Below are 23,182 nucleotides of genomic sequence, written 5' to 3'. Positions count from 1 at the left end.
TGGTTCAGTCCTGGCCTCAGGCTCAGCAGGGCCCTCAGCACCCAAACTACCCAGGAGAGGCCCGACCCACAGCAGGGAGCACAAGACCCACATTGAACCCCAGGTGAGGCCATTGTAATGATGAGGCCGATATATGTAAATATGTATATATTTATTAGTTATTAAGAATAACAGGTGAGCGCCAGGGAGCGGCCATCCAACAGCCTTACAACTCCACAACTGCTGCCCACTCTCAAGATGCACATTCCACGTTCTCTCTTACCTCATAGCATTCCTACCACGAGGCATGTAACTTAAAGGTAAATGCACAACATAACACATCCCCCCCTTCCATAAAATATAAAAAAAAAAAAAATAACAAAAGGAAAAAAAAACAATGAAAGAAAACGATAAAGAGAAAACATAAGCATGAACAATAAAACTAATTCATAACATAGTCCTTGAATCTACAAGGCAAAATAGGAATTCTTTTACCAATGTTATGTTCAACCACATTGGGATTAACAGAAATAGCACTTCCCTTCTCTTCAGTAGAAGAAGGACTCGCAACTATTGAGTCATGCAAAATTGCATCTGTGTTCCAGTAAATGAGAGCAGCCGGCAATTTCCAAAGTCTTTCACAGCGATTCCGAAATCGTTAACGATGCTGCTCCAAGTTGTCTAAAAATCCTGGGTCCAACTTCAGAACGTCCCAACGTCGCCAATTGTAATGATGAGGCCGATATATGTAAATATGTATATATTTATTAGTTATTAAGAATAACAGGTGAGCGCCAGGGAGCAGCTATCCAACAGCCTTACAACTCCACAACTGCTGCCCACTCTCAAGATGCACATTCCACGTTCTCTCTTACCTCATAGCATTCCTACCACGAGGCATGTAACTTAAAGGTAAATGCACAACATAACAGCCATGAGATACAAAGAGTGTCTGCTGCTTGTTGTTGTTGTTGTTGCATCGCTGGATGATTATTTTGTCTCAACGATGCTCATTGGCCCTCACTGCTGGAGTTGGGTCGCTCTTGTCAAGGCCCCAGCAAACGGTGACATTTGTTTCGCCTGAAAAGCCTGTGATGAGGAGCAGAGCTGCCAAGGTGTCAGATTGCTGTGAGTGACATTTTCATAACTTCAGGATAATTATGAGTGACATTTCAACAACTATGAGTGACACTTTCTTGCGAGCAAAAAAATCAAGCAATGAGGACGAGGGAAGCGTATAAATATCAGAAATTAGACCTATTTGAGCAATGAGAAAGAAACGCCTGCGTGGGTAACTCATGGAAGAGGCCAGGGCGACTGACGCTGGAATCTGGGGACCACGGTTCGATCCCCGGCTCCGGCGGCAGGTTAGCCCAGCACCATGTGACTCTGGGCAATAGCTCGCTTAATCTTCCCGACGGCCCCCAGCGCCTAGAGACCCTTACGGGTGATTGTGCGCTTTACAAATGTGGACTTTACTTTACTTTATAGTTATAATGAATTTATCAAAATGTCACACATCAGCTTGGCTGCTATGATAAGAGGACGGGCATCACTTCACATGACATAGCACTGAAGACCGTGACCATTCTCCTGTTCTAGACACCGAGTCTTCTTTACTTACATATTTCATAAAAGTGATAGGAAGCATGAGTTTTATTGTATTGCTATTTAATTGCTTCTCTTGTACAATGCTGATCATATAATAGACTTGTGAATTTTGGATGGCACATAAGGCGAATAAGGATAAAAAGGCTGAAAAAATGCCAAAATAAAAGATAAGGAGCATGGTGAAACAAGGAGTATAAAACAAAACACTTTTATCGGGTGGTGTTTGTTGTACATGACAGGTCACTTGGAGTGGGGTGAACAACAGAGTGGAGTGGCCTGCCACTGCAGGGGCAACCTTATTCATAGGCGAATGCTGTAAGCAGTATTAATATAAGGCTTGTGAAGTAACTACTAATACCAGCCTCAACATCACCACTAGAAAACAATAAAATGCGGACATCTAGAAAGCAGGACTCACATGGATCCGCTAAGAATTACCAGCAAACAAGAGCAAGGACTTGTGCTTAGAAAGCAGAATCACAGGACTATACAACAGGATGTGAGAGGCCTTAACACAGAGCTCAGCTGTGTCGGGCCTCTACCATAAATTAATTAGTCCGCTGACTTTAGGACTCTGGCCGACGCAGTCAGTAGTGGCATGGAAGCCTGATTTCTGGGCAAGCCTCATGATAGGCTGCGACACACACACAGCGATCACAGCACGGCAGGCAGTATTACTTTAAAATGTCACACCAGTAAAGTGAGCAGCCACAGTGTAATGGTCCGGCTCACCGAAGCTACACAGTTAACTTATTTGCGACCGCCAGTAGGAGGTAGATATACACACAATCATACATACACACCTGTGGGTAAACTCTTAAAGCTAAATTCGTAATCATATATATTAGAGCAAGTGTGCGTCACAGATGAAAAACGTCTTAAACACTACTTTACAGTTAAGGTATTTGGGTGCAGTGTGTTTATTTTCTAAGCAGCCACGTTGAACAGCTGTGGTGGTTGACCAAAGTCAGAGCTTGGGTCAACAACTACCGCTGTGAATGTGGCAGCAAATGAGCCACAACTGCTCCCTCTCCCATCTAGATCCCGGTGATGCTCATTAGTTCCGAGAAGTGGAAGAGTGCAACGAAAAAAACGGGGATCTTTGAGGCTAACTGATAGACATGTAAGTGCGATTAAATATGGTCAAAGCCTATTAGGAAAACGCAGCGAATCTGCTTTTATTAACTGCTCTCTGTGAGACACTACCAACAACGTGCAACCGATCACAACGCCGTAACATACTAATATAAAAAGCAACAATACTTTCTACACCTGCAAAAAAACACAATAACTGCCATGCTTGGCCCTAATGCAGTTTGCAAAAAACGTACGAGACCATGCACTGCGTTCACTTACAAGCTGTCAGAACAAGTCAACCTTATTTTGAACGTAATACAGCCACCGGCCCAAAAAAACGGTACATTCCTCCTCAGGCTCTACGGTCACCTACCATTGAAAACAAATATGCGCAGACCCTGCAGGATTCACTCGCCTCAGATTCGAGTCCCCGGCCACTTCTGACCAACCTCACTTACTTCCTCCTGTGTCCCAGGACGTGAGGGAGCCGAGGCAGAAAGCATGTCACATCTGGATATTCCACAGCAGGAGCAACCACAGGGACTACGGCGGACACATCTGGATAATTATCCCGCCCCCTCCCCCCCACAGTGCCGCAGTGTGAGTGACAGCCAGGAGCAACGACTGCTGAGGGTAGGCCCTGCCCCCGGTAATTGGCAGCGCACTGTGTGTCAATTTAGCTGCGGGCGCTACAGGAGATAATTACAATGCAGCCTGCCTGGAGCCAGGCACGAGACTGCACAAGCTGCCTGGGCAGATACATTGTTATTAAGCAGTGGTGCGCCACAAGCACGAGTATGTGCTTCCAAAAAGAGCCGACTGGGCGCACACGCACACTGACATTTTAACGTGCCGCAAGTGCACGCATGCACTCCTTGCATCTTCAAATAGCACTTGCTTTAACAAATCTCATCAAAGATCGCTCCTACCAGTGATGCACGCACACCTACGGGGAGAATATTTGAATGTGCTTTACTTAATCAAAACCTGTTCATTCAACGATGGCTCCGTGGATGCGCAAGCATCAGCCAGAGCTCGCTTTGAGTACACTTTTGAATAGTTAACAAAATGCCACTTAAGGACACCCACCGCAGATACGCATGCATACATAAATATCTAGGACAACAACAAGCACCTGTAAAGAAAATAGTTTTTGCAAGCTTTTTTTATACTCAGACTTTTGAAGATGACTGTCGGGAGTTCAGGTATTGTTGCAAGATTTGCTCCTGCTTCCGAGTAAACAACCAGAGAGGTCTTGTCCGTGGCAGAGATGCATTTTCAGAGTCTCAGACTCCTGTAATTCAATCTCTTTATTAGTTTAAAATGAGCAATAAACAGTTAGTGTTGACTCGTACTACCAGAGCAACACTACAAAAACAGTAGGAAACAATCTTGCACAGGCAACGTTTATTTGATTATATGTATTAACCCTATTTTAAAATACGGTGTATAGCACTGTACCAAAGGAAGCACCAGTGCAACACTAAACAAGCATTGGCACAGCCAATAGGTCTCGCTTTTGGAACCGTATAAATATTTAGTTAAGCAGCACAATATCCTTGGTGCAACAGCATTAACTTGTGCATGGCTAAACACTTATAAGGTCCCAAAGGCAAGACTGATTGGCTATGCCAATGCTTGTTTCAAATGACTCTAAGCTAAAAGTAGGGACCCCTATACCAATGCCATGGTCGGATCATTATTTCCTCCCGTTTACACTGGAAAATCCACAGGCTCGACACACCAGTCACAAAGTAACCTGGATTAAGAATAAATACCCCAAATCCCTACCTGACAACGTAAGGATTGATTTAGAGGACCAAGCACCAAGCCTGACAGATGACGTAGAAGAGGACAACAAGATTTGGGCTGACTGGCTCAACAAAGTTGCAGCCACACACACACAGAAAATCAGACAACTTAAACTTGATGTTAGGATTAAAGCCCCATGGTTCAATGAGCAATTAATTCTGACAAAAAAATCATGTAAAAGAATGGAAAGGTTGTGGAGAAAAAACTATGATCCCGCCATCAAAAGTCAATATAAGGCAGCTATTAGAAAATATCATAGGGAGATAATCCAAACACAGACCAAATTCTTTGAAGAAAAAATTCAAGGCCTTCCTTAACTCTCGCTCCGCGGTGGGAGGCAGTGTCTGTCCTCAGCGCATGCGCAGTTGTTAATTCAAGGCCTTCCTTAACTCGCGCTCCACAGCGGGAGGCAGTGTCTGTCCTCAGCGCATGCATAGTTAATCCAAGGCCTCTTTAACCCGCGCTGTGGGAAGCAGTGTCTATCCCCAGCGCATGCGCAGTTATCCATGAACAGGCCCTGTTTTAACCCGCGCTCATAGTTCAGTCCTGGCCTCAGGCTCCGCAGGGCCAGCGGAGGAGGCCCGACCCACAGCAGGGACCACAGCACCCGTATTAAACCCGGTGAGGTCATTTATTTATTTATTTATTTTATTTGATGCTTTTTTATAAAGCACTGATTTTACCCAAAGGTGTCAGAGCGCTGTACAATAGAACCAATTACGTTACATGAGAGAACTGTTACAGGAAAGGAACAAACAAAGGTAGCAGGCCATAGAATCAAAACAATGCAGGCAAAAGGAACACAATAACAAACACAGCCACCACAGAATGTACAAACAAAAATATACATATATATGACAAATTACAATGAGTAAAGAACTTCCTGGCGGGGTCTGAAGGAGAGAATTAGTTCTGAAAGTGTCTTTGGAATAGAAGAGATTTGAGGTCCGCTTTGAAGATCTGGATGGAGGTGATGGCACGGGGCAAAGGAGGAAGTGAGTTCCAGATTCTCACCGCATTACCTGAGAACAATTGTCTGGTGCTGGTTGGGTCTAAAGCATGCTGTCACAGCATTCATTTTTTTATTTTTTGTTGTCTGCATCGATCATTAGACATGATTATTTTGTATAAAAAATGTTCATTGACTCTCATTGGTGTAGTAGGGTAACTATTTTGAAGGGCCTCAGCAAACGTTGTCATTTTTTTCACCTGAAAAGTCTGTGTGATGAGAAGATCACTTGAATTCCGTTTTTGGCTTTCACCAGAGTAAACGGGGGCAGCCCCGTCAATTGAAAGTAGCACAGTTTTTTTTTGGTTTAAAAAAAAAAAAAATTTGCAGAGTTTTATATAGCGCAAATTTGACCCAAATCGGGTATCAGATCGCTTTACATAGCACCAGTTACGTTACATGTGGACACACATTCATTTTTGTTAGGCACGGGGAGATTAAGTGATTTGCCCAGAATCACAGGATGTTTGGCGTCGTTACCAAGACTCGAACCAAGATCCCCAGGTCTGAGGTCGAGCGCCCTAGCCGTTAGGCCAACTTCTCTCCCCACAGTGAAAGAACACACTCATAGTCAGCACTACCAACTGCGCTTCATTGCTACCTAGGCTTGGGCATGCACAGTAGAATCTGATTTGGCTAAAACTCCCCCAAATATGTCTCAACCTCACTAGGGCCTCAGTAACCAGGTAGCGGTCAGCCAATGCCCATCAGTTAAGCAAGCTTTGGCATAGTCACTAGGTCATACCTTTGGGACCTTATAAGTGTTTAGTTATCCAGCACAATATCCTTGGTGCAACAACATCAACTGTTGCATGGCTAAACACGTATAAGGTCCCAAAGGCGAGACCTATTGGCTATGCCAAGTAAGCGTGGGCGTAAAATCCGCTACGCCCGCGGATTTGCGGATTTTTGGGAAATCCGCAATCCGCGTATTTTGCGGATTTCCCACAAAATCCGGAAAAAAAAATCCGCGACGTAACGGGTTCAAACTCGTGTATACAATGGCGCCAGCAAGCTGCCAGCGCCGTTGTAAAATAGTTACAAAGTTAGCTTGCACAGGAAGCACTTAGATAAAATAAAGCAGCACCTGCTTTATTTTATCTAAATGCTTCCTGTGCAAGCTAACTTAGTAACTATTTTACAACGGCGCTGGCAGCTTGCTGGCGCCATTGTAAAATAGACAGTGACCCCTGCGCCCTTCGGCGCGATTGCATAGTAACACACACATGGTCGCTGGAACTAGTTGAAGCTCAAATGCAGTGACTCATTCATCAGCCCAGAAACAATCGTGAGCGTCGTGGAGGCTGGGCAGATGTGCCTTCTTCCCAAATCTACCATCGAAAATCAGCTGAGATGCTGGATAGAGGCCTTTGCATCCTTGCCTTTCACGAGCGCAATCCCCGTGCTGTTCCTGTGACAGGAGGTTCTGTATCTTCATCTGCTGGTCTGATCGGTCTCGGACCTTTTATACACACAAGAGGCATGTGCACTCGCATGGGAGCCCGCCCGTTTGGCCCCGCCCACACACTTGCGGTGGGCACCGTCTTCCCGCCATTTACCCACTATGATGGACAGCTCACTCAAGGGACCCCTGCGCCCTTCGGCGCCATTGCATAGTAACACACACCGGTGGCGTCTTCTTGAATAAATATGAAGGGCAGGGTTCATTCTGGCACGGTTGTCCTGTCACAAAAATTAAACCTCAACAGGAAGCACTTACAGATATCAATAAAGCATGTGCCCTAGTTGAAGCTTAAATTCAGTGACTCATTCATCAGCCCAAAAACAATCGTGAGCATTGTCAAGGCTGGGCAGATGTGCCTTCTTCCCAAATCTACCGTCGAAAATCAGCTGTGATGCTGGATAGAGGCCTATGCATCTGTGTTCGCACGGGTTTCTGCCCGTTCGCGAGCGCTTTGTACAATAAAACCCTCGCGAACGTGCAGAAACCCGTGCGAACACAAAAAAAAAAAAAAAACGCTAGGATCCGCGTATTTTGCGTATTTTCGAAATACGCAAATCCGCAAATCCGCGGATTGCCGATACGCAAAATCCGCCCATGCTTAATGCCAAGGCTTGTTTTCATTGGTTCCTGTTTGTGCCTTTTAGAGATGCATGCTTCTGTTTAGTCCTCGTGTCTAACTACTCCTGCCTTTTGGTGATCTAGATCACAGCTACTCATATTTTCCCGGGGGCAGCAAAGTTTGGGCTATGCACTTTACAAATACATAAACATCTTATCTGAGCCTCTTGTCACAATGCATTTAAGAATAAACAGACTCACTGAAGAAATGTTGCAAAAATGTAACTGAATCCCTCAGTAACCAAGAATGACTCCACTAGCCTGTCTGCTCCGACACTTCTGGAAAGTTAGGGAAGGATTAGCAGAACAAGCTGCTTTTGCCCAGAACAGTGAATGAAAGTATGCGCATAAAAAGCAAGTTACATTGCTATATTATTTAGACAGAGAAGGTTTAGAACAATATTGCACTTTGCCATGATCAGAATGTGAAGCATGATAATACAAAACGATATGCAATTCCAGGTTACAATATGAATACTTAACACCCTTCATTTAATTCATTCTGGCCTGAGAGGTCCTGACAGTCTGGGGGAAGAAAGGCGTCCATGTTTTTTGCAGGGGGGGAGTGGGGGTGAGGGCTTACGTTTTGTTACACTACTGACCTGCACATAAACTTAATACACAAAAAGTTGTGAGCCTTCTCTTGTCACTGTGCCTCTCGGAGAGCCCCCAAACTTGGAAATTAATTATCTGCTAACTGCAGGAACATGAGTTATCCACAGAGCACTGTCAGGGAAAGCCATAAGCAGCAGCCAACTTAAAGAAACCCTTCTAATCCCATTCAAGAGTGAGAGGACTGAAAGTAGCCAATCCGTTCCTAATCCAGAAGACTTTATTCGGATAGCAACATATCCATAAAAGTAACAAACGTACAGGATAAAAACCAATAAAAAAATAAATAGATAGCAATCTCCAATCCATAATGTAGCAAAATACAGTAAACCTAGGCATATTGTGAATAGTACAATACGATTGACTTCATAGATCGCACATAGATTTCCGTGCACCCGTAGCTACTTTCAAAAAGTTGCCAATGCGCAAGATCAATTCAACATTGTCCAATTTAAATTTGCAGTCAAGAGCGTCTGTTAAATCAATAGGTGACATTTTTTTTAAATACGGAATTAGCAACCATTATGCATATTTCATATAGTATCTACTAAAGAATAAAAAGAGTAAAAGTGTTTGACCGCTGTGACCATCACATGGACATGGCAGGGAGTCACGTTTTGCGTTATAACTATAGGGAAAACAAAGCAAATATCTTACTGTCCCAGCTCTTAGACGGAATAGGTGGCCTCTCTCCCATTGAGACATGGGTAGTGCAATATAACTTGGTAGACAATGCTCAGGATACGCAATGGATATACATTTTGCAAAAGTTTGATTATTCAATTCCCTTTCTAGTCTTTCCGCGCTATAAAGTGCGTACAGTGCTGTCTTTAAAACTTTTTTGTCCATTGTTACAGCTGTGTTCGAATTGGCAAACAGTCTACTAAGGTTAACGCTTTCCAGACTCTTGACTACCCCAGGAAGCCATGGAATATCCATCCCTTTCTCACAGCGAAGACTACCATCTATTATGTCCCTTGTGAGAGAAGCCTCGGGATTTTTCATTATGGATAGCCAAAATAGTGCAGGGCGGGCCCTTATGATGTCTTCAATGTATCCTAATTTCAGTTCACCTTGACATATATATAAAGGGGTGGAGATTGGAGCGCCTAAGAGTTTTCTACAAAATCTATTTTCCTCTGATTGGACGCAAGAGCATTTGGCAACGCTCCATACCTCTGCCCCATAGGTAGCTATTGGTACTCACAGGATCTTAAAAATCTTTAAAAGGGCTGGAATTGTTCCCCATCTGTTAGGGCGGAGGAGACTGAGGTTTGAGTTAAAAGCCCTTGAGAACTTACTTTTACAATATGCCAAGTGTTCACACCAGGTGCCGTTCGCAGCGAAGAACATTCCCAGATATGGTAAAGTAGCAGTGCAAGTTAATTTTTGGTCGCCCACAGAGATCAAATTTAAAGGACATTTCCTTGGCCCACAAGGCATTATAAAAGATGTATTAAATTTTGTGCATAAATCTAGGCTGGACATAAAATCTGTGAAACCTCAAACTAAAGTGCGTAGTGCATTTGGTGTGCGACCAATTAAAACCACATCATCTGTGTATAAAAGCACTGGGAGAGGTTTGCCTTGAATTCTGGTAACATCATTAGTTAGTGTGATCAGTGATTTATGTAAATTGTTTATATATATGATAAATAGAAAAGGGGTCAGAACACACCCCTGTGTGACCACTCTGTCTACACTGATGTAAGTGGAAACCTCTCCCCCACCAACAATCCTGACCCACGCTTTCAGGTCCCTATGGAGATAGGCCAAAAAATGAACAAGGGCCTCATCCAGTCCATATTCTAAAAGGATGGACCATAGACGGGACCTATTGACAAAATCGAAAGCTGAGGACAGGTCCATAAGAGCTAAGTAAAGTGGGGAGTGCTGTGCAATAGTGTACTTCCCTATGATCAAATTAAGATTAAGACTTTGCTTGTTTGTGCCAACTTTACCCCTGAAACCTAGTTGGCGTTACAGTTCATATCTCATTCCCCTTATTGGATTTTGTCATTTTAGTGTCATTTTGTTCAATATACTTTACTTTATTTTTCTATTTCGGTTTGGGTTTTTTATTGTTTTGCATTTTGACTTTTACTTTTTTGGTTTCTGCATAAATATTTTACATATTACCTTAAGTTAAGCCTGCCTGTTCCGTGCTTAGGCACCAGGGGGTTGATCCTAGGTTAATTGAATGGCTTTGAAAGTTCACTCTGACAACGGTTCTGATTGTGCCTCATCTACGGCAAATAATATTTCAGTTTCTTACAGAAACTATCTAAAATTATCTGCAAAACAGGCAGGTGATAACCTACCAGGCTTGAAGCACCCTGTGGACAAACTGGAATATGGGAATAGTATTGTGTGGCAATAGAACCTCTAAAAATATTGAGCTTGCAGGTGAACCAAGAATCACGCTTGAATGTCACAACTTTTTAAAACAAAGTAGTCAGGAAAGTGTGAAGAATATATTGCAGCTCTTTGCATTTTGACAGCATCAAGCAAATTTGAGACCAGAGTGGATGTATGTAGCAGTGACGAGTCTGTTCACCCAATGTGATTGGTGATATCCACTTTGCTGATCTGCCTGAAGTTATGATGCTGCTGACAGTAGCATATCTGCTAAAAGCGATGGCGTGACTGGTGGAACTATAAAGCCAAATAAGAGAAAGTTATCTTCCGACACCACAGTCTTCGTGACTGAGACCAGTAATACTGAAGACTCTGAGACTCACAGCAGTAATTTCTCCTTTCAGAGCGTTATTGCTGCAGATGGAGTGAAGCCAAGAAGTAAGCACATTACTAAGGTACCAACAAAGTTTAATATTGTTCATTTGTATTAACTGTTTCTCTTTTGCAGCATTTGGAAATGCATTTTCTAGTTTTGTTGCTTTTTGTTTAGTTTTTTGCTTGTAGGCTGTTAACTTCGGTTTAAAGGGAAAGATGTTGTAGTGTGTGACCTTAATGCTGCAGTTTGCATTTCATTACCATCATTTGCTTATCCTGGAAAATCTCCAGGGTGTAGGAGGTTTGCTGTTCCAGAGTTCTTTCTTCAGCTTCTGGGCAGTTGTCGCTCTGTGGCGATCTGTGGTCCTGTTCCTCTGCTCTACTTGTAGTAGCTCCTATCAGAGCTTCATCCTCCCGCCAATGAAAATAAGATGCCAGGCATCACCCAACACACAACACAGACTATGTTGGGCTCAGTCCATCTGCTCGGCGCAGTTAGAGCGAGGATAAAGTTCTCCAGACCCATCAGGCTGTGAATGTAACCTATGGGATTAAGATGAAATGTAGAGCTTACCTCCTTCCTGAGTGGCCCAGTCTGCTCTGTGCAGACCCGATAGCTGGCAGCACCCTGGACTATGTATGTATACATAAGATTATGTTGGAAGTAACCTGCAATATAGTGGCAGGCAGCACTCTCCATAGAGTAGGATTTCTCATAGTATTTATTTCCTGATACATTAATGGAGATTGTCTTTTAACAGGCAGAAGAACAACACTGACCATACATTGTTCTAGGTTTGTCTTTAAAATGATGTACACATTAGGAATGGCATTTCGTTCTGCTGGAATAATAACACAAGTTATCTTGCACTCTAAGTTGTTGCATGGATTTTTGGCTGCAATGCATTCCATGTTTCATTCAAACGTACTTTCTACAGGGCACATACATGAATTTTTGCTATAGAGAAATAATGCTCCTGTGTACTGTGGCAGACTCAGAAATATTGAAAAACGTCATGATTTCTCTTTCAGCACTTCCTAGTAAAATCTTTCACTTTTTGACTCCTACATTTAGCAGAAACATAACTTAGTACCATTAAAATAGTTGTGATGGGGAACATTCATGTGGGGTTAGGACTGGCTCGACCAGAGTGCTTGCTGACTTGGAGGAGCATGGAGTTGACCACCTTGCCTGGTGCGGTGTGGAACCAAGCCAGCGATGCTTTGCTGCAGGCTCATTTGCCCTGATAGCTGGTCAACAGTTTGAGGAGGAGGAGGTGAAGATCTGGCTAAGTGTGCCATGAGGCTGGCATTCCAGTACATCCCTGAGAAGTGAGCTTTGAGTCGATGTATTGTTCTTCTTATACCACGTGCAATTCATTCTCTCCAAAGCCTCAAGAATTGCTGGGTGTGAAGGGCGGCTGATTCTGATTGGGTGCTTGATAGTTTTCCAGAAACTCATGTTCTTGATAGTTCATGTTTGTCTATAGTTGATTAAACAAGCCCAAGGGTTTTATCTCTTCAGTGACACAATCTGCAATAAAAGTATCTTTCTCGTTTCAAAGAAATATGAATGGCCGACGAGCCTCCGTCGATCAAAGAATGGAAGGGCTGGGGAACTATCATTCATCTCACTGCTAAGCAGAGCAGTGCCATGCTTCTCCCTCACTCAGGCCTCTGATTTGAACTAACATCGCTTAGAACACTGGGACTTTAGAGCCCATCCTTTTAATGAGAAAAACAAAACTACAAGTCCCATAAGCAATAGTGGTGGAAGGTGTCACGCATGACCTGGGGCAACATACGATTCAGCACATCCAGTTCCATTTTTTAAGTGTTTGACACAATATTGAATTTATAACCTTTGTTTTTTATGGTCATGAGTCACCAGAATACTAAAACGTGTCTTTTATTTTCAGGGTCAATTAAGTAATGGTCACCAGCTTGGAAGCTCAGTTAATTCTTCAGTATTTGTCATTGATCTCCATGTGTGGCTGGTTTGGGTCTGCATCCTGCATCGTTCCCGATAACTCGCACAGGTAAGGAGCTTGTAGCAGCAACATGATAACCCCATTCTCGTCTGTAAGAAGTGCGCTCCGAGGCAGGTATCGGATCGTTTTTGTGAAACAAGGAAGGGCCAATATCTGCTATGTACATTTGTTAAAATAAAACGCAATCAAATCACAGTATACTGTTCCGGAGGTTCAGTCCCAGAGTCATTAGCTGTAACTGAACGCAGACACCCTAGGAAGCATGTGCTTTTAAGACAAGTTGCGTTCACTCACCTAAAGGTGACATGCTTCATCATTGGGCTATACTCCTCAGCAGGCCGGCGCTACAATGCCTGGCGGGCACCACAAGAGGCCACTTCGTCGGAGATCTTTTAATAAGTACTCCGGATGAGCATAGTATGACAGAGGATGTTGTGTCATAAGATGTGAGATTGTTGAAAGTCTGAATATACTTAATGTGATCATCCTAGTCCATGTTGAGATTAAAAACAGTGGCAGAGAAATTGAGGAACTAATGGCCCCTATCACTGTGTGAAAGTGTCGATCACCTGTGGACCTGCTGGTAAGCTGGGGTCTATACATCAGGTCAGCCTTTTTCATGCCATGTATAGTCATGGAGCAATCTGTTGGCATTTCATAAGGACCAAATATGCGAAAATGGGTAAATGTGACCTAATCTTCTCCACAGCGTGAGGAGCTCTGTAACTCAAAACCCTGCACCGTGCATAGGTGATAAGGTGCCTATTAACATCTTACTGCCACAGGTGAGCACTGTCTAACAGGGTGCACTAGATACAGTAACCCTCCTAAAATTCAGGACATACTGACTTATCCAATAGCGAGGACGCCCCATCAGAGGGCAACTGGTTTGAAAAGCACATGCTTCCTAGGGTGTTCAGTTAGAGATAATGTCTGTAGGACTGAACCTCCAGAACAGTATACTGTGAGTTGATTTATATGAAGTATGTGTATACCGGACTGTCATTTTCCTCGTCATCTCTTATGATATGTAAAATAAAACACAACACACTGGGAGGCCAACAAATCTATCATACATTTAATGCAAAAATAGCAAAAGGCCAAGCAAACTAACAAGTGACAATTGTCTTTGCAATGGACGAGACCATCCACCCTAAAGCAAGTTGGAGTATGTAATGCTACAATGTATTTTTATACACTTTTCTCCTAATACAAGTCAATGAAACATGAACACGTGATAGAAGCAGTTACTGACACAACACTAATGAGTAGGAGGCAGGATCTTCTCTTGAGAGGAATGTGAGGAGTCCGTGAGGTGCAGATAAAAGATACACAGAGAAGCTGCAGAATTCACTGTTTCTGGAAATAACACTTCTGTTTGTCAATATTCAATTTACTAAAAGATGCAGGAAAGTGTGCAGATGGACATCACTAAATAAAATGGTTCTGTGCCCTAATAGAATCATGTAACTTTGCAGGCATATTAAGGTGAACAGTCACAACAAATTAATATAAGAATATTGTAATTTGGTAATGTAATATATCAATGCACGTTGTGGCATTCATGTGTAACCAATTATCGGTGTTAAAGAAACCAGTGCCCACGCACCGTGCCGGCCATATATTGGACCTAATTTTCTCCAACGTGTTGGATTCTACTACCCTTCCTCCCATACCCCTGGTATGGACGGACCATTTTTTAATTCCCTTCTCTATCTCCCTTCCTTCCTATTCCCAGAAAACAGGCAAACGTTCCTACATACGTAGAAATTGGGATAAACTAAAGTAAAGTCCACATTTGTAAAGCGCACAATCACCCGTAAGGGTCTCTAGGCGCTGGGGGGCCGTCGGAAAGATTAAGCGAGCTATTACTATCTGCTGACACCCTATGTTCTGCTCTTGCTGCTACCCGCCCCACACTGACATCGGAGGTGAATTTCGATGCAGTGCTGCTAAACCGCTGGATAGGCAACACAGTGGAATCCATCGCCCCTGCCAAAACTGCAACGTCTCGCAGAGAATCCCCTACCGCCCCTTGGTTTTCTGCAGAATTGATGGAGAAAAAAAGTAATTGTAAAAAGTTGGAGCGCCTTTGGAGGGCAAACTATTGTGAAGCAGCAAAAAACTGCTACAAAAAAGCCCTACGAGGTTTACACCAATCTATAAAAAGAGCCAAAAAATTATTCTTTCCCACCTCCATTCAACAAGCTGAGCAATCTAGTAAAGAAGTCTTTAAGATTGTTCAATCCTTTTTTAAACCAAGAGCCATTGACACTGAGATAACCCCATCAGAGAGACTTTGCGAAGACATCTCGGATTTTTTTGATAAAAAAATTATCCAGGTCTATGAGACCTTTTCAAACCCCACGCCCACTATAATGGCGGACTTTGACATAAAAGATTCGCCCCCTCCTCCCTTAGCCCAATTCCATCACATCTCCCGTGATGAGGCCATGAGTGAGCTAAATAAATGCAAATCTGGAGGTCCAGACGACCCCTGCCCACCAAAACTCTGGAAAATGATGTCGTCAGCTATTGTTGCACCTCTCCTTCATATCTGGAACACATCCATTGAAACTGGCACATTCCCTGACTGCTGGAAACATGCCCCTGACGACTTGACCAATCTGCGCCCCATTTGCCTGCTAGCAGCCCCCGGAAAAATGCTCGAGAAACTGATTCAACGCCAACTGAACAGTTTTATAGAGAAAAACGGAATCCTTCATGAAACACAGTCGGGTTTCAGGACTGGCTTCAGCACCGAGACGGCCCTTATTGAGGTCGCTGAGTCAATCAGATGGTCTTTAGACGCAGGGGCATCAGCTATGCTGGTGCTCCTGGATCTATCGGCCGCATTTGATTCAGTGGACCATGGAAGATTGATGTTAAGGTTAAGAGACACAGGTCTGGAGGATAAAGCACTGAACTGGCTTCAATCCTACTTAACAGATCGCTCCCAGAAAGTTGCATTGGGCACTTTTTCCTCCAAACCAAAACGTCTCTGGTGTGGTGTCCCCCAGGGGTCTGCACTCAGCCCGTTACTTTTTAATATCTACTTCGCCCCACTCTTTACCTTGATCACCAAATGGGGGGTCAAGGCAATCTCATATGCCGATGATACTCAATTGGTTTTTCCCTTTGATGAAGTATCTGAGGTTGCTTTCAGCAAAATTAAGGGCTGCCTTCAAGACATAGCCAACTGGATGAACACTAACAAACTTAAGCTGAATGCATCCAAAACGGAAGTGTTATTCTTTGGAAAAAATACGCGTCCTTCTCCAGACCTATGGTGACCCCCGAAATGGGACCAGCTCCAGTCCCTGGAACCAATGCGAAGAACTTGGGAGTAAAATGGGACGTAAACCTCTCTTTCTCCTCGCATGTTCAGCAGGTCTCCACAGGTTGCCTTCACAAACTCAGGAACCTTCGCAAATTTCTGTTTCTCCTACCTGCTGAGTGCCGCAAAACGGTAGTCCACGCAACAGTTACCTCTAGACTGGACTACTCGAACGGCCTCTACCTTGGTCTTCCCAAGTATCTGGTGCAGCGCCTGCAGATCGTGCAGAATGCGGCTGCGAGACTCATAAAATCGATTCCTTTTAAACATCATGTCTCTCCGCACCTGCGCGAACTGCACTGGCTCCCAGTGGCGAGCAGAATTAAATTTAAAGTTCTTACCCTGGCGTTTAGAGCATTAAAAGGCACCTGTCCTAATTATTTAAAACTCAGACTCACCCGCTACCATCAGGATAGACATTTACGTTCCAACTCCTTGCTTCAGCTAACTATACCTAGAGTTAGGAAGGCCAGACTTGGGGGCAGATCCTTTTCTGCCGGTACGGCTAAACTTTGGAACGCCCTGCCTCTGGCCATTCAATCCACCTCGACAGAAGCAAGTTTTAAGAAACTCCTGAAGACCTGGCTTTTCATGCAAGAAACCTAAGCATTCGACCTAGTTTCTGTCTCAAGCTGTAAGCTCTCTACTAGCGCCGGGACACCTCCTTGTGAGGTAGCTGTTTGCGCTTTACAAGCATCAGTATTATTATTATTATTATATCCAGTTATGCTTTCTCAATTCCTTCTTCCTAGAGGCCACCACTGCTGCTATCCAGCTGTATTCAGCAGTGCCACGTGTGACCTATAATCCTGCACTAATCAATACCAACGGTTGTCAATGCTTCTAGCCAACTCTGGTCACTGGTGCCACTCGCACCCCTCGCACCCCCACCACCCTTGGGCCTGTTATTCTTTTAGCTAGCTCCAGTCAGTAGTGGCCCCTTGGGCCTGTATGTAAGCCTACTAGCCAGCTCCTGTTAGTACTGCCCCCTGGGACCTGTTATCATTAGGCCAGCTTGAGTCATTAGTAGCACCTTGGGACTAGTGATCATACTAACCAGCTTCAGTCAGTATTGACTTCCTGAGACCTATTATCCTGCTAAGTAACTCCAGTCAGTAGTGACCCCTGTACCTTACTACCGACACCGAAAACGTTTCATTTTTTAAAAAATGCATCCCGTTTTCCTTTAAGAAAAACGGGCTGTATTTAAAAAAAAGAAAGGGAAAAAAAATCTGCTTCATTAAAAAGCAGTCCCAGACATGGTGGTCTGCTGAGTCCAGCAGGCCACCATCCCTGGTAGGGCTGGCATTCCCAATGGGCTCACAAATTGTGGGAGGCTCTTGCGACCCCGACCTAGTGTTGGTAGACAGCGGCAACCATCGCTCGCTGCAGTGGTGGAACCCTCAAAACTTAGCAAAAGGGCGGCCTTTCATAGACCCGATTCCACAGTAACCGGTTGGGGTGCCCATGTTCAACATTACAAAGTCCAGGGGCTGCGTTCAGACAAACACAAACGTCTCCACATCAACTACCTGGAACTTCTAGCAGTGTTCATAGCACTCAGCTTTTCTCACCCAACTTGTAGGCAAGACTCTTAGTTTGCACGGACAACATGACAGCAATGTACTACCTACAGAAATAGGGAGGGACTCACTCTCTCCAGCTGTCGCACCTTGCACAAAGCATTTGGGATTGGGCGATTCGCCAGAAAATCTATCTCCTAGCAGTACACCTCCCAGGAGTAGACCATCAGATTGCAGACCTGCTCAACAGACACAGGTAGCAAATACACAAGTGGGAACTTCATCCCCAAGTTCTTCTTCCCTACGTTCAAAACAGGTTTTCCACAGATAGATCTGTTTGCCACAGTGCACAACGCAAAATGCCCAAACTCTGCATCCAGGTTCCCACACCCAGCATCCGAAGGCAATGCCCTATGGATGATTTGGTCAGGGATATTTGCTTATGCTTTTCCGCCTCTCCTGCTAATTCCATTACTAGTTCGGAAGCTCAGACAAATGTCCCTCTCTGATCTTAATAGCCCCCACATGTTCTCGTCAACCGTGCTACTCTCATCCTTGGAACTCTCTGTGGTTCCACATCAAAAGCTACATCTGACACCTTGTCTCCTCACTCAGAGCCATTGAGAAATCAGACATCCAATTCACAGAGAACTCAACCTAGCGATTTGGCTCCTAAAGTCATAGAGTTTGGTTATTTACAACTACCACCAGACTATATGAATATTTTCAAGGAAGCTAGAAAGCCTACTACAAATGGAAACTTTAGCATTGTCAGAGCCCATTCTCCATTCTTGAGTTGTGTCCTCAGAATCCTCGGCATCTTTCACCCTCAGGCTTGCTACCTTCTTTTTTTCAAATTTTTAATTTTTTACTTGGTAGAGCAGGTTCCTTGTCTTTGGACTTCACGTGCTCTTCTTTATGGTCTGAAAGGATCGAGAGGAACGTGTATCAGTATCTTGATATCTGTCAGGTTTTTTCAAATTATCTCTATTTCTAAGATTGTATCTTTTCTCAGAGCGCTCCCTTTGGGGAGATCTATCTACCCGTTCTGGAGATCTATTTCTCCTCTGGGGTGACCTTCCTCTGACTTTGAACTGTTTCTCCTTGGGGCTTGTATCTTTGTTACCTTCCCATTTCTTTTTAGGAGTATTTATATTAATTTTTATAAAGGGTTTCCCTGCATTATCAGGTAGTTGTGGTTTCAGTGGTTTACCACCTAGACTATCTCTACCTAATTCTTCATAGCATTTTTCCATTATTCTGGCAAGTTCAGAAGGCTGATCTTCGATAGGTGTTTCCCTTAATTTTTGGCGGATCGCCACAGATGCTGCTTCTCCCCGTACATTGGCTAATAGTATACCTGAGACCTGCTTAAAATCTTTCAGTAATTTCATACCTAGATTTAAAGCAGGCTCTGGACCGTATTAATTTTGAATCTGTCTTAGTACGTCTGTTATTACCGCAATAGACGGAACACCATGTGTTTTTGTATAGATTGAAGCAAAGACTGTACCCCAAGTGTCACAGTCCTCCACATGTGGTGCGATCCCCATTGGTAAACATATTGTCAGAATCCTGTGTTTATCATTAGGTGTACTATCTGGGAATACTGCCTCTATTTGAGTGATCTTTTGAGCCAACCAAAATGGAATCTGTTCTCGTTTGGCTGGTAATTTACCAATTACTGACTGTATAGTCTGTGGTGTTATTTTGTTTGTGTTCGCCTGATGAGGGGTGTATTGGGGAACTCTTACTGTCTGTTGGACTGTTAGAGTCCTCATGACATATTGGACTAATTGTCTGTGTATTTTAATCAGTTCTTTCAGCTGGGCCAAAAGTTCATCATGTCCCATTTTCTCCCTGTCAGGATGGGGTGTGTAACCGGCTAATATTGGCCACGTTGCTCCTGGTCTGCCAAGTGGACCGAGCCTACTGATGTGATTACTGTGTTGTAGGGCGCCATTAAACCACAGCTCGTGCTGTTGGTAGGTTAGTGGAATTTCTATTTCCTCATAGGGAGTATATTCCTCTGGAGTTTTGTGGTAAATAAATAAATAATACCCTATTTTTGACTAGACATATATCATAACAGATAGCTCAATAAATAAGAGTCAAGATTCGAGGTAGTAGGAGTTTTGCAGGTTTATTACAGCATAAGGACAGGAACAGGACAACCTGCATAGGAATAGGATGACAGGGCCTAGTAGGGCGACAGGGGCCCAGCAGCTGCTGGGGCTGGATCTGGGATGAGCGCGCTGGGAAGGATAACCTTTTAATAACAATACGTGAGCATATATACATAACGCAAACACATAGCATTACATTGCAGTAGGCGTAGCAGTGGGTGGAGCAGAAGGCGTGACGCGTAGCAGTCGCGAAAGATAAGAGTAAAAAGAAGGTGTAACTGGGCGTGTACATAGACATGTGGTGCAGACGTAACAGAATATGTCATGAATGGGGCGGAAACATAGGAGGGGGCTACCTAAGGAGCCGGGACCTCTAACCTGATGGTGGTGCGCAAACGGGCAATGACGTGTTACGAGGAGAAGCTGGGGGCTATGAACTCTGTGCTAGGAGCAGAGACTAAAGTCTGGAGGGTCGGAGCGACATGTACCTAAACCCTATCTGGTATCTGATGTTTAGGGAACATGTTGATATAAACTAGAAGTCATGAGGGGAAAAGCTAACTGACTCTAAGACTGGACCATGCATTATTCTACATGTAGTGCGTGAAGAAGAATACTAAATGACCATTAAATACAGTATTTCTCTTAACATGGAGCCGCATAGGCTAGACAGTGACGGAAACTATTGATGCAGTTCAGTAGCTTAGGAATGCAGAGAAGGAGGACTGAACTGATAGCTGGAATCACAACATAGTCTTGGCAGACTCAGAGGCAGAGCCAAGCTGCACCGGGCACTGCGAGGCAGGAAGTAAGTGAAAGGTCGAGGATACAGGTGGGGGCTGGATCGCTCCTCAGCAAGGCTTCAGGAGACAGGAGCTGAATCTAGTGTCCGGGCCCTGTTGAGGCCTGGAAACGGGGACTTTATAATGGAATAACGTGCACACTGAGAAACGTGGCAACGTAGCTTTACATAGGCCTGATATTCGTAGTATTCACGAGGACTGGAAACTGGCATACTAGAGGTGGACACAACTGTAATTGCGTCATTAATCAGACATGGGGAATAACATATGCATATTGGTCATGCACACATAACATATGATGGATGATACGTAGGGACACAGAACATGGCAAGATTTACTTTTCCACATTCCCTCCTTGTCACTACGTTTCCATCAGGAAACATCAATATTCATGATACCATCTATCATTTCATACAGTACCATTTGCTCGTCTCGAATTGTCTTGGAACGGGATTTAGAACGGGGCTTGGGACTAGGAATACAAGAGGTAGCACAAATGCCGCAAATCGCAGGGCCACATTGTATACAGAGGCAGCAGCTGAATATGATCGCTACTGCGATACCTAGAAAGGACAGGACTTTCCATCCCCATGCGGAAATTATATTCCAGAACCAACCGGACCATGTCCAGGTGCCTGGATTCTGGTGTATCAGATGGGCAATTTTATGGAGTCTGGTTATAGCTGAATAAACAGACGGCGCGTTATTTGGAATGAAAATGCAGCAACTAGATCCGATGACTCTACAGGCCCCGCCCCTATCGGCCAGTATGACGTCAAGGACGAGACGATTCTGGAGCACGACAATTCTCATAAAGGATTGCTCTTCAGTTAAGTTACCTAGAGCGGAGGCAGTCTCATCTACTACTGCTTCAAGGGTTCTTGTTAACCTACGGATTAGCTTACTATTTACAACTGTACCTAAATAAGGGAACACACCTTTATCAATATCAATGAATTGCTCTGCAGCAGTTTCAGTATAATCGACAATCGGGAGATTTCTCTTGTGTCTAGTATGTACTAGATGTGTGTTTCTATGATAATCAGGTGGGGCTAGAAAAACAGGTGGCAGTAGGAAGGCAATGTAACAGGTTCCCTCCCAATCGAGGGGCAAACGAACATATGCGGTTTGATCACAAACAAAATAAGAATGACGTGAAGCTTTAAAAATAGATTTCTCACTGTCACTATACTGGATAATAGTAGTACAATCACTATGTCCTACATGTACGGAACCCTTATTTCGGACACATAATTCGCCTTTAACTGGTAGTACTGAAATAGCAGGTGAGTCTGGAGTAGTATCAGACTGAACATTCAGGACCATGAAATTCGAAGAATAGTTACCTAAATTGTACACTTCATTCTCTAGATCTAAACCTGTTCTGTGGGGGAAACCTTGCTTGTCTGGGAAACATGTACTGTTAAGAAAAGACATATCTGTTAAGGATGACGTTAACGTGGACCATGCTCCACACGAACCATTATGTGAAAAAGGATAAGGAAAGAGTGGCAGAACTCCCTTCGGTGTCTGGAAAGGGGGGAGTCGACCACACACCCAACAATTAGTGGCATTGCTGGTCTGGTGTGAGTAATGTAACATACGGATAAATGAGTTATTACGCATAGCGAGGCGGTATGAATATTCGTGAGGAGGCAGATCACTAAACGTGTGCTCTACTGTAACATTAGCAGACTTTTTTACATGAGGAACTGGAAAATACAGGAAAAATGCGTAACTGGTGCAGGAAATCATTATGCTGATGAATAATATGAAACTTAGAAAAACGATACATTGAATTGAGTTTTGACTAACTCTCTCACTATGGGGGTCTATTTTATACATGTCAGAAACAGTCTAACCGTTTCACCTAGGGGAGGACTTAGACAATCAAACTGACTGACTTATTTTACTAGACCGGAGTTTTTGCTTATACTCCTGCTGCGGAGTTTTCTCTAACAGGGGAGGGGTTGTAGCAATGTCTTTTGCGGGACAGTCCTTTAAAACAATATTTTGGCAGGTCTTGATATCCTGGGAAATGTTCTTTAAGGCGGGTTTCAGTCCATTAAAAAGTTTAACATGAGAAAGGTGTATCCATCCCTTGCGTCCTTCCAACTTCACGGCTGTACGGGTGGTGAGGAGGACCTGACGGGGCTCTTTCCATCGAGGCTCCAGCGGACTTGATCTGTCAAAGTTTCGGACCATCACCATCGAACCTGGAACGATTTCGTGCGGTGCCACCTCGGTATTGTCTGGAAATGCGGCGGCAACCTGTGAACGACATGAGTTGAGGGCAGACATCAAGGAAGCTAGGTAATCTGTCAGCATATTACATGAAACATCAGTAATACTTCGGGGTCTAGGAGTACCCCACATGTTAGGGGGGCGGCCGAATACGACCTCATACGGGGACAGACCTGATCTGGAATGTGCGACCATGCGCATATAAAACAAAGCGACTGGCAGAGCTACTAGCCAGTCCACAC

General features: G+C 44.0%; 1 protein-coding gene across 2 annotated transcripts in view; it reads left to right on the top strand.

Annotated features, from left to right (window-relative positions):
- LOC144806462 (uncharacterized) overlaps nt 1-23,182 on the top strand; it is a 368,766-nt gene that overhangs the window by 290,087 nt on the left and 55,497 nt on the right. Inside the window, exon 1 of one of the 2 annotated variants that reach the window (XM_078672820.1) lies at nt 12,836-12,955. The exons of the other annotated variant lie outside the window; for it this stretch is intronic. The gene's annotated coding sequence lies outside the window, so the exon portion shown is untranslated. Of the gene's footprint in view, nt 1-12,835; nt 12,956-23,182 lie in introns of those variants that run through there. 2 annotated transcript variants of the gene reach the window in all.

This window comes from Lissotriton helveticus (genome assembly GCF_964261635.1).
Source record: "Lissotriton helveticus chromosome 1_1 unlocalized genomic scaffold, aLisHel1.1 SUPER_1_unloc_77, whole genome shotgun sequence".
In the NCBI taxonomy this organism is placed as follows: domain Eukaryota; kingdom Metazoa; phylum Chordata; class Amphibia; order Caudata; family Salamandridae; genus Lissotriton; species Lissotriton helveticus.
Note: the sequence above shows the minus strand (reverse complement) of the source record. Positions and strands in the feature narration are given on the sequence as shown.